The 10,454-nt window shown below is 42.3% G+C and overlaps 1 protein-coding gene across 4 annotated transcripts in view; it reads right to left on the reverse strand.

The window, feature by feature from the left end:
- RNF180 (ring finger protein 180) overlaps positions 1 to 5,507 on the reverse strand; it is a 283,868-nt gene extending 278,361 nt beyond the window's left edge. For 3 of the 4 annotated variants that reach the window (XM_061393438.1, XM_061393436.1, XM_061393439.1), the window contains exon 1: positions 5,425 to 5,507. The gene's annotated coding sequence lies outside the window, so the exon portion shown is untranslated. Of the gene's footprint in view, positions 1 to 4,881; positions 4,980 to 5,424 lie in introns of those variants that run through there. The other variant, XM_061393437.1, reaches the window with a different exon arrangement.
- Positions 5,508 to 10,454: the final 4,947 nt, after the last annotated feature.

Below are 10,454 nucleotides of genomic sequence, written 5' to 3' on the forward strand. Positions count from 1 at the left end.
ATCAGGAAGATCCCCTGGAGAAGGAAATGGCAACCCACTCCAGTATTCTTAGTATTCTTGCCTGGAGAATCCCATGGACAGAGAAGCCTGGCAAGCCATACAGTCGATGGGATTGCGAAGAGTCAGACACAACTGAGCGACTAACACACACTTGTACCTTTGAGGGGAAAGGAAAAAAAAAAAAAACCTAGGTGGAAAACAAATTCAATCCCACTCCTGGGCATATATCTGGAGAAAACGATAACCTGAAAAAATACATGTACCCTAATATACATTGTAGCACTATTTACTACAGCCAGGACATGGAAGCAACCTAGATGTCCATCAAAGGGTGAATGCATAAAGAAGCTGTGGTACCTATATACAATGGAATACCACTCAGACATAAAAATGAACAAAATAGTGCCATTTACAGAGACATGGCGGAGAAGGCGATGGCACCCCACTCCAGTACTCTTGCCTGGCAAATCCCATGGACGGAGGAGCCTGGTAGGCTGCAGTCCACTGGGTTGCGAAGAGTCGGACACAACTGAGCTACTTCACTTTCACTTTTCACTTTCATGCATTGGAGAAGGATATGGCAACCCACTCCAGTGTTCTTGCCTGGAGAATCCCAGGGACGGGGAGCCTGGTGGGCTGCCGTCTATGGGGTCGCACAGAGTCGGACACGACTGAAGCGACTCAGCAGCAGCAGCAGCAGAGACTGTCATACGAGAGAAGTCAGAAAGAGAAAAACAAACATAGTATGTTAACACACATATGTGGACTCTACCAAAACGGTACAGATGCACTTATCTGCAAAACAGAAATAGAGACACAGATGCAGAGAACAAATTATGAATACCAAAGGAGGAAATGGGGGTGGGATGAATTGGGAGATTGGGACTGACATATACACACTACAATGCAGAAAACAGAAAACTAATGAGAACCTACTATGTAGCACAGGGAACTCTACTCAATGCTCTGTGGCGACCTAAATGGGAAGGAAACCTAAAAAACAGAGGGGATATATGTATAACTGATTCAGTTTGCTGCACAGCAGAAGCTAACACAACATTGTAAAGTAACTACACTCCAATAAAAATGAACAAAAAACCTTTTTTGGTTTCAATGAGTAAAACTTTGATACACTCAAAAAAAAAAAAAAAAAAAAACCCAGAATGAAATAATGCCATTTGCAGTGACATGGACGGACCCAGAGATTGTCATACTGAGGGAAGTCAAAGACAAAGACAAGTATCATGTGCTATCACTTATATGTGGAATCTTTAAAAAAAAAAAAAGGTACAAACAAATTTATTTATGAAACAGAAAAAGAGTCACAGATGTGGAAAACAAACTTCTAGTTACCAAGGGGAAAAACTGGTGGGGGGGATAAATTGAAAGACTGGGATTGACATATACACTCTACTGTACATAAAATAGATAATAGGAACCTACTGTATTGGGAACTCTCCATACTCTGTAATGACCTGGAAAGATTCTTTCCTGGTGATGGAAAGAATCTAAAAGAGAGGAGATATATGTAGAACTGATTCACTTTGCTGTACAACAGAAACTAACACAACATTGTAAAGCAACTATAATAAAAATTAAAGAAAAACAAATTCAAGGCCAAAATAAAAGAAATAACAAAAAAACAAGGAGTAATTAACAAACAGACATGGTGAACTAAAAAATAAGAACTAGGGAGTCAGGGAAGGGTTTCTGGAAAAAAAGTATTCCAGCTGGGTCCTAAAGCACAGGGAGAATTTAGATAGCATTAGCAAGTAGAGTGGAGAGGAATGGGCATCTTGAGTAAGGAAAATAATATAAACCAAAACACTAAATGGGAAACGTTATGGTTGTTGGGTGAGCAAAAAGTGTAATACCAGACTAGAGCATATAGCAAGCTTTATTTAGGACTCTACAGCCTTAGCTAGTTCTAAGTCAGACAAGTGAAGCTACACAAAAATACTAATTCTATAATTTATATATCTTTCAGGAGACTAATGGGCTTCCTAGGTGACTCAGGGTAAAGAGTCTGCCTGCCAATGCAGGAGATTCGGGTTTGATCCCTGAGTTGGGAAGATCCACTGGAGAAGGAAATGCTAACCCACTCCAGTATTCCTGCCTGGAAAATCCCATGGACAGAGCTAGGTGGGCTACAGTCCATGGGATCACAGAAGAGCCCACTTATATATATACTATTCATTTCATGCTGTCTAAATTGGTGTTTGTATTTCAACTCTGGCCCCTTAGGGGGAAAAAAAATTTAACAGTTTTCTGAATAGGCCAGGAAATTGTCAATCAGAATAAGCCTCATTCTTATCTCAGCTATTTTATGAACGATGTTTTGAAGTTGCTGTTAAAATCTCGGCTAATGACCTATTGCTTGTTTCCAAGGTTTCCACCTGTCAGACTATCAGTGAACTAATCAGGGAAAGAGATTACAGAACTTAAAGGTAGTTCCATCATTAACAGAATAATTTCTAATATTTCTGCTTGCTACAGAGAAATTTACTAAGAAAAAAATGCAATATCTCTAATTTTCTAAGCTGGTAAGATTGGTAAGTCTATTGGTAAGTATTTTAAAAGACTTACCATCTTTAATTTCCTCATTTTCTTAAATCAAGGAAAACAATAAAACACCTTGTTAATTACATGGTTAACGTTTACTGTACCAGACACTTAGTTTGATTAATATAATATTATTTGGTTAATATAACATTTTTGTACACCTTATTGCATACTAGGGCCAAAAGAAGATGTTTTTAATATGGGCATTTTTATGTCAACATTTTACTGGGGACTGCCTACTTATTTGAGCTGTTCTGATGCAGGGAATTTTGATGAGACCTTAAAAATGAAATATGAACCTTCCAAAGTGAGAAAAAAAAATTCATGTTAAACATGAAACAGATATCCTTGTCCGCTCCCCGGGATGCGGCTTAGTGGCTACACCACCATCGCATTACAAATGTATACAAGCCTACAAGCAAGCAGTGTCCATTACAGAGTAGTCACTCTGAGAAGGTTACAAACACTTTCTAATAATGCTGCCATTAATTAAAACGATTTTTAAGACACCTTTCACAGTTGTCTTCATAGCCTTCATGATAACTGTTTAAATATCCTTAAGAGCAGTAAAATCTTGAAGGCAGGGCTGTTTTGCAACCATGCAGAAATCATTCTGCCAAGTTTAGCAAATAAAAGATGTTCACACTGAGATACATAGTTTTGGATTACAAAAATACAAACAAAAAACAAGTATTTATAAAAGATTCTAAAATCATACTTTTATGTTGCTTGTAAAATTGACTAAATTTTTCAAATATTTAAAATAACTAAATAGCAGCAGCACTTTTTAAATAAACATCTAGCCTCCTAAAGTAACTACCTGGAATGACCACTCTAAAAACATAAATGACAGCATTTGAGGGGCAGTGGCAGTGTTTCATGACCCTATAGTCACACTCTGAAGTCACAAAGCAGCTTTCTTCCAAGGAGATTACAATATTCTCCAGACATTACTTCATTAATTCTCTAAATATCCCTTCTGAGAGAAAAGATAGATTACAGTTCTTTTTCTTTCCAGTTGCTGAGCGAAGATGGTGTAAGGGAAAGAGAATTGTTAGTGTTTATTCCATGAGTCACTAATTAAGGCTGGGCGAACTGTGCCCTAAAATGTGCTATGTAGTTAGCAAAATTTAACTGAATTTGTTTAGCTTTATTCTGTTGATAAAAAGGCATTATACGAGGTAGATGCCTCATAAAATATTACAGGGATATATTATTATTAATTCGTTGGATACTTGCCTAGAGGAACTCCTGCTTGACATACAGGAATTACTAATTAAAGAAGCAGGTGTCTATCCTCAGATATACCCATAAAAGCCTAGTTAAGTCTATTTCATTAAAGAGAAAAAAGCTTTTTTTTTTTTTTTTAGACTACTTTCTTTGAATTTTAAAAGAAAAAAAATCTTCACTTTGAAAAACCAAACATATAAATGTAACAGAGGAAAAAAATGGGGCAATAAAAGATCTGTTGGCAAAATCAGTTAAAAGCAGGGAAAGGGGTGCATTGTTGACAGCACTGGAGAGAAAGGACAACATAATATGCACCTGATTACAAGTTAATTTTCATTGAAATTATTAAAATAATTATTCTTCTAAATGTTTAATTCTTTTGTAGGAGAAAAGAAAACTTACTGCTCAGGCATACTACCATTCCACTTATCCATTAAATAAACATTTCGAGTCTCTGCTATGTTAATCACTAGGTACAACTGAGCTCCCAGTGGATTCACATAGGAAATTAATAATTTGACAGAGGAAAGACCAAAAAAAAAAAAAAAATTCATCCTTACTACGATTCCAGTGATCCTATTCAAAAAATGGAATGACTCTGGTCATTTAAGTATCACTTTTAGGGGTACTACTTTAGAAATATGAAAGAACTCAAGTCTATTTTTAAGAAAGGTTTTGGTAATTAATGAATAAATAAAAATATGCGAATTAGAGGGACTCTCAGCGCTAAATTTTGTTTGAGGTTGAGTGTACTGAGAACAACTCTCAGACAAGTTCTAACCCCAGTTCCCACAAGGGCTGACGGCTTGTTTTTGATGTAATCTCTTTTCCTCGTGGGTGCCTCAGCTGTCTGGTCTATAAAATGGGTAATTTAATAGTAACCTGCCCACACAATGCTCCTTTGAAATTACTAATGAATGCTCTCCCGTGTACACTTAAAACTATTCGATGCTACAAAAATACTGAGTACGTCCTATCTCGAAAAGAACGCGGTGACATGTTAGTGCTAATTAGGACACTAATGACAAATCTTCTCCATCCTAGGGACCCTCTCCCCCCACCTGCGCCCCGCTGCATTTCAGAGCTTACCCACGACCTCTGACAACAAGTCTGAACCCTCCGGACCCGCGGCTGCAACAAAAGCAGCTGAGACGCCGATACCGAAATGGACCAGACAAAAGAAAGTGGATCTGGGCGAAGGGAACGGGCCGTGGAAGGGGGGTGTGTGCGACTCTCCCCACGAGCTCAGAGGAAACCGCACGCGGTTCCCCAACTCCCACCTGGAGGGCGGCCCGCGCCGGCCCCGCGGCCCTCCCCGCACGCCCCCGGCGCCGCCCGCCTCGCGCTTCCAGACCCCGTGTAATTCCGCCCTCCCGCCGGCCCGCGCCCCGAGGCCGCCGCCGCCGCCCCGGGAGCCTCAGGTGCGAAAGTTAAACCGCCGCCGCATCACCTGAGGCCGGGGCGGGAGGCGGCCGGGCCAGCGCAGTCCAGCCCGCGGCGCGTCCGCCCGGCGCGAGCCCGGGGCCCGAGCCGCCGCGGCCGGGCAAGGCAGGGCAGGGCCGCGCCCGGTCGGGCCGACGCCGGCCCCTCGGGCGGCCGCGCCCCGCCGGGCTCCCAACCGCCGACCCTCACCTGCGTCCGCTTCCCGGGGCGCCCGGCCGCCCGCAGCCCGGTTCTGAGGACTCTCGGCGGCGGCTCCCGCGGCGGCGATGCCGGTTCGGCGAGACGGGAAGCGACAGGAGCCAAACCCCGCGGAAAGCGCTCGAGCTGCGCCGGCGGCCCGGAGCCCGCGGCCTCGGTATCGGCGCCCCAGCGCTCCCCGCTGCCTCCGGCTCGGCGCACCCACCTCGGCGGGTTCCGGCCCGAGCGGCGCGTGGGCGGCGCCCCGTCCTGACCCCGCGCAGCCTGGCGAGCAGCGCCAGCTGCGCCCGTCCGGCGGCACCGTGGGAAAGTTGGGCTTTCTGGTCATCCCTTTACCAGAGCATCAGAAGTTGCCGTGCCTGCTTCTGCCGCGGCCTCATCCACAGTTCGGAGCTCTGAGCCCACCTGCTGGGCTCATTACCAGCTGAGATCCACTCATATCCCCAGATGCTTCTCCACACCTAGACTCTAAGGCACCGCCACTCTGAGTTTACTTTTCCCTTCTGATGTCACTGTCCTAGTTGCTTACCTTATGCCGAAGGTTCCGTCCGAGTACACCTGGGATTAACTACCAAAGGGTTTTTGATTCCTTTCTTGATGAATTACAGCTGGTAGGTGAGTTGATGACAGGAGGTAAATCAAAAGTGCTTAGTCAGGGAGTTGGAGGACTCGCTTGGTAAAGGTGGACTTGTCAGCAGGTTGTGAACTCTGGATTCAGAGCAATGAAAATAGGTGATCAAAAGACTGTGAGTAAGGTTTGGAATATAAAAAAAGTAAGTTTTATTAGGTTGCTTCAGGGAGGGGAAGGAAGCTGAGTGGGAGGACCTCAAAAGACTACACAGCTTTCTCTGCTAGATACAGAAATCGCCATTTGCCCATGTGGTTTCTTTAGAGTCTTGTTCTAAGAATTTCGTGCATGCTCAATCCCATTCATCTCTTTGCGACCCCTTGGACTGTAGCCTGCCAGGCTACAATTTCAGGCAAGAATACTGGAGTGGGTGGGTTGCCATTTTGTTCTCCAGGGGATTTTCCCAACTCAGGGATGGAACCCGCATCTCCTACTTCTTAGTAGGCAAGCACTCTACTGACTTACACAATATGCAGTGATTTCCCAAGTGAAACTCTGATGAAATGAAATGACCCTTAGCGACCCCATGGACTGCAGCGCATCAGGTTCCTCCATCCATGGGATTTTCCAGGCAAGAGTGCTGGAGTGGGGTGCCATTTGCCTTCTCCAATAATCAACAACAAAACCACACAAACACATGATAGGAAAAGTAAACTACAGACCTTTTGAATATTAATACAGTAATCTACAACAAAAAACCTAGCAAACCAAATCCAGCAATGTAGAAAAAGCATTTTACAACATGAACAAGAGGGATTTGGCTAGTAAGTGCAAGGGTGGTTTAGCATAAAATGAATTATGGATGTAATACACTTTCTTTTTTTAAAAAAAAGGGACAAAAACCACAGGATCATCTCAATAGTTGAAGAAAAAGCACTTGACAAAACGTAGCTCTTTTTCATGACTAAAAACACTCAACTAGGTAGGAGGAGAACATCCTCAATCTGATAAAGGACATCCACAATCTGATTTTTAAAATTAAAAAAAAAAAAAAAGGAAGCTAACATCATAATCACTGGTAAAAGAATGAATAATTTCACATAAGATCAAGGATAGGAAAAAATATATCCACTCTTGCTACTTTTATTGGACATTGTACTACAGGTTCTGAGCAGAGCAAGTAAGCAAGGAAAGGTCAGATATCTTATAGAAATAAAGCAAACAAAAGAAATAATTTTTGAAGAAAATCAGGACAATAGTTTTTAGCACTGAGAGGCAATAGGACAAAAGTTCTCAGATTAATAAATAAAAATTACCTATGTCAAAGTGTACTATTATGAAATTTCAAAGGACATGGTTCTGGGAAAAGATTTTAATAGGTTCCAGGGAGGAAAAGAGATACCAAGGGAACATTTCATGCAAAGATGGGCTCGATAAAGGATAGAAATGGTATGGACCTAACAGAAGCAGAAGATATTAAGAAGAGGTGGCAAGAATACACAGAACTGTACAAGAAAGATCTTCACGACCCAGATAATCATGGTGGTGTGATCACTCATCTAGAGCCAGACATCCTGGAATGTGAAGTCAAGTGGACCTTAGAAAGCATCATTATGAACAAAGCTAGTGAAGGGGATGGAAATCCAGTAGAGCTACTTCAAATCCTGAAAGATGATGCTGTGAAAGTGCTGCACTCAATCTGCCAGCAAATTTGGAAAACTCCACAGTGCCACAGGGCTGGAAAAGGTCAGTTTTCATTCCAATCCCAAAGAAAGGCAATGCCAAAGAATGCTCAAACTACTGCACAATTGCACTCATCTCACATTCTAGTAAAGTAATGCTCAAAATTCTCCAAGCCAGGCTTCAGCAATATGTGAACCGTGAACTTCCTGATGTTCAAGCTGGATTTAGAAAAGGCAGAGGAACCAGAGATCAAATTGCCAACATCCGCTGGATCATGGAAAAAGCAAGAGAGTTCCAGAAAAACATCTATTTCTGCTTTATTGACTATGCCAAAGCCTTTGACTGTGTGGATCACAATAAACTGTGGAAAATTCTGAAAGAGATGGGAATACCAGACCATCTGACCTGCCTCATGAGAAATCTGTGTGCAGGTCAGGAAGCAACAGTTAGAACTGGACATGGAACAACAGACTGGTTCCAAATAGGAAAAGGAGTACGTCAAGGCTGTATATTGTCACCCTGCTTATTTAACTTATATGCAGAGTACATCATGAGAAACACTGGACTGGAAGAAACACAAGCTGGAATCAAGATTGCCGGGAGAAATATCAATAACTTCAGATATGCAGATGACACCACCCTTATGGCAGAAAGTGAAGAGGAACTAAAAAGCCTCTTGATGAAAGTGAAAGAGGAAAGTGAAAAAGTTGGCTTAAGGCTCATCATTCAGAAAACGAAGATCATGGCATCCAGTCCCACCACTTCATGGGAAATAGATGGGGAAACAGTGGAAATAGTGTCAGACTTTATTTTTCTGGGCTCCAAAATCACTACAGGTGGTGACTGCAGCCATGAAATTAAAAGACGCTTACTCCTTGGAAGGAAAGTTATGACCAACCTAGATAGCACATTGAAAAGCAGAGACGTTACTTTGCCAACAAAGGCCTGTCTAGTCAAGGCTATGGTTTTTCCAGTGGTCATGTATGGATGTGAGAGTTGGACTGTGAAGAAGGCTGAGTGCCGAAGAATCGATGCTTTTGAACTGTGGTGTTGGAGGAGACTCTTGAGAGTCCCTTGGACTGCAAGGAGATCCAACCAGTCCATTCTGAAGGAGATCAGCCCTGGGATTTCTTTGGAAGGAATGATGCTAAAGCTGAAACTCCAGTACTTTGGCCACCTCATGCGAAGAGTTGACTCATTGGAAAAGACTCTGATGCTGGGGGGATTGGGGGCAAGAGGAGAAGGGGATGACAGAGGATGAAATGGCTGGATGGCATCACTGACTTGATGGACGTGAGTCTGAGTGAACTCCAAGAGTTGGTGATGGACAGGGAGGCCTGGCGTGCTGCGATTCATGGGGTCGCAAACAGTCAGACACGACTGAGCGACTGAACTGAACTGAACTGAACTGAGGGAGGAAAAAAGAGATCATTTACAGAGATTCAGAAATCAGAATGGCATTGGAATTTTTGAAGAAGCATAAGTAAAGAGAAATTCTGAGAGAAAGTTATTTCCAATCCAGAAGTTAATTAAGGTTATAAAAAAAAGACATTTTCAGTATGCAAAGTTTTAAGCATTCTTTTCATGCATTCTTTCTCAGAAAACAATTGAAAAACTTGCCCCTCCACTACAAAGAGGTGAGGTAAGTGGTCTGTTAGAGGAGACAGATGAAGGTTACACCCAAGACAACTTGGTTGGAATGGCCACCAGAAAAAATCCACATCCTATCCCTGAAGCCTTGCATTTCACAGTAAAAGAGACTTTGCTGATACAGAGTTATGACCGCAAATATGGAGGCTATCCTGGATTATCCTGGTAGACCTAACCTAGTCTAAAAGCCTTTGCTTTCCATGAGAGCGTGAAGAAAACAGATAGTGCCAAATGTAGCAGAGTCTAAGGAGTTTGACTGGGTTAGCTGACCCATTAGGCAACATAATATAATAGCTCAGATGTGGGGCTCAGGAGTCATAGTGCCCTGGCTTGATTCCCAACTCTATTGCTTATAATCATAAAACCTTAGGAAAATTTTCTTTCTTTCTGTGTCTTAGTTTCTTTATCTCTAAGTAGAAGATAATAAGATTATAGAAGTAGGAGATTTTTCTGCTTTTGCCCATTAAAGTGCTTAAAATATCTGGCACATAGTTAATAATAAATAACAGTTATTATTATTTGACAACATTTAAGAAAATAGTTTCTGTAGAGTAATAATTAGTTAGGACTCATTTCAGTGACATGACAGAAATCCAACTCTAGTTGGCCCTGGGGAAATATTCACTATTTCATAAGAATAAGTCTATTATAGTTTTATGTACCTCTGGGATTCCCATGGGGCTCAGTGGTAGAGAATTTGCCTGCAGTAGACGCAAGAGATTCACATTCAATCCCTAGTTGGAGAATATCCTCTGGAGGAGGAAATGGCAATCCATTCCAGTATTCTTGCCTGGAGAATCCCATGGACAGAGGAGCCTGCAGGCTACTGCATATATGGGGTCACAAAGAGTCAGACACGAATGAACAACTGAGCACACACGTTTGGATCTAACTGATCAAATGATTCTATGGGCAGAATATCTCCATCTTTGGCCTCTATTTTTGGTTCTGTGTTGGCTTTATTTTTAGGCAAGAACAGTCTATATCATAACAAGATTGGCCACCAGGGATGCTAGGATTAAATTCAACTGTAACTGTTAGCAGTTACAAAGTTAGCAAACATGGTGGAAAAGGAACACTTCTTTCCCAAGAGTTGCAGCAAGATTCTGGAACTGAGTCT

This window comes from Bos javanicus, chromosome 20, assembly GCF_032452875.1.
Source record: "Bos javanicus breed banteng chromosome 20, ARS-OSU_banteng_1.0, whole genome shotgun sequence".
NCBI lineage: Eukaryota > Metazoa > Chordata > Mammalia > Artiodactyla > Bovidae > Bos > Bos javanicus.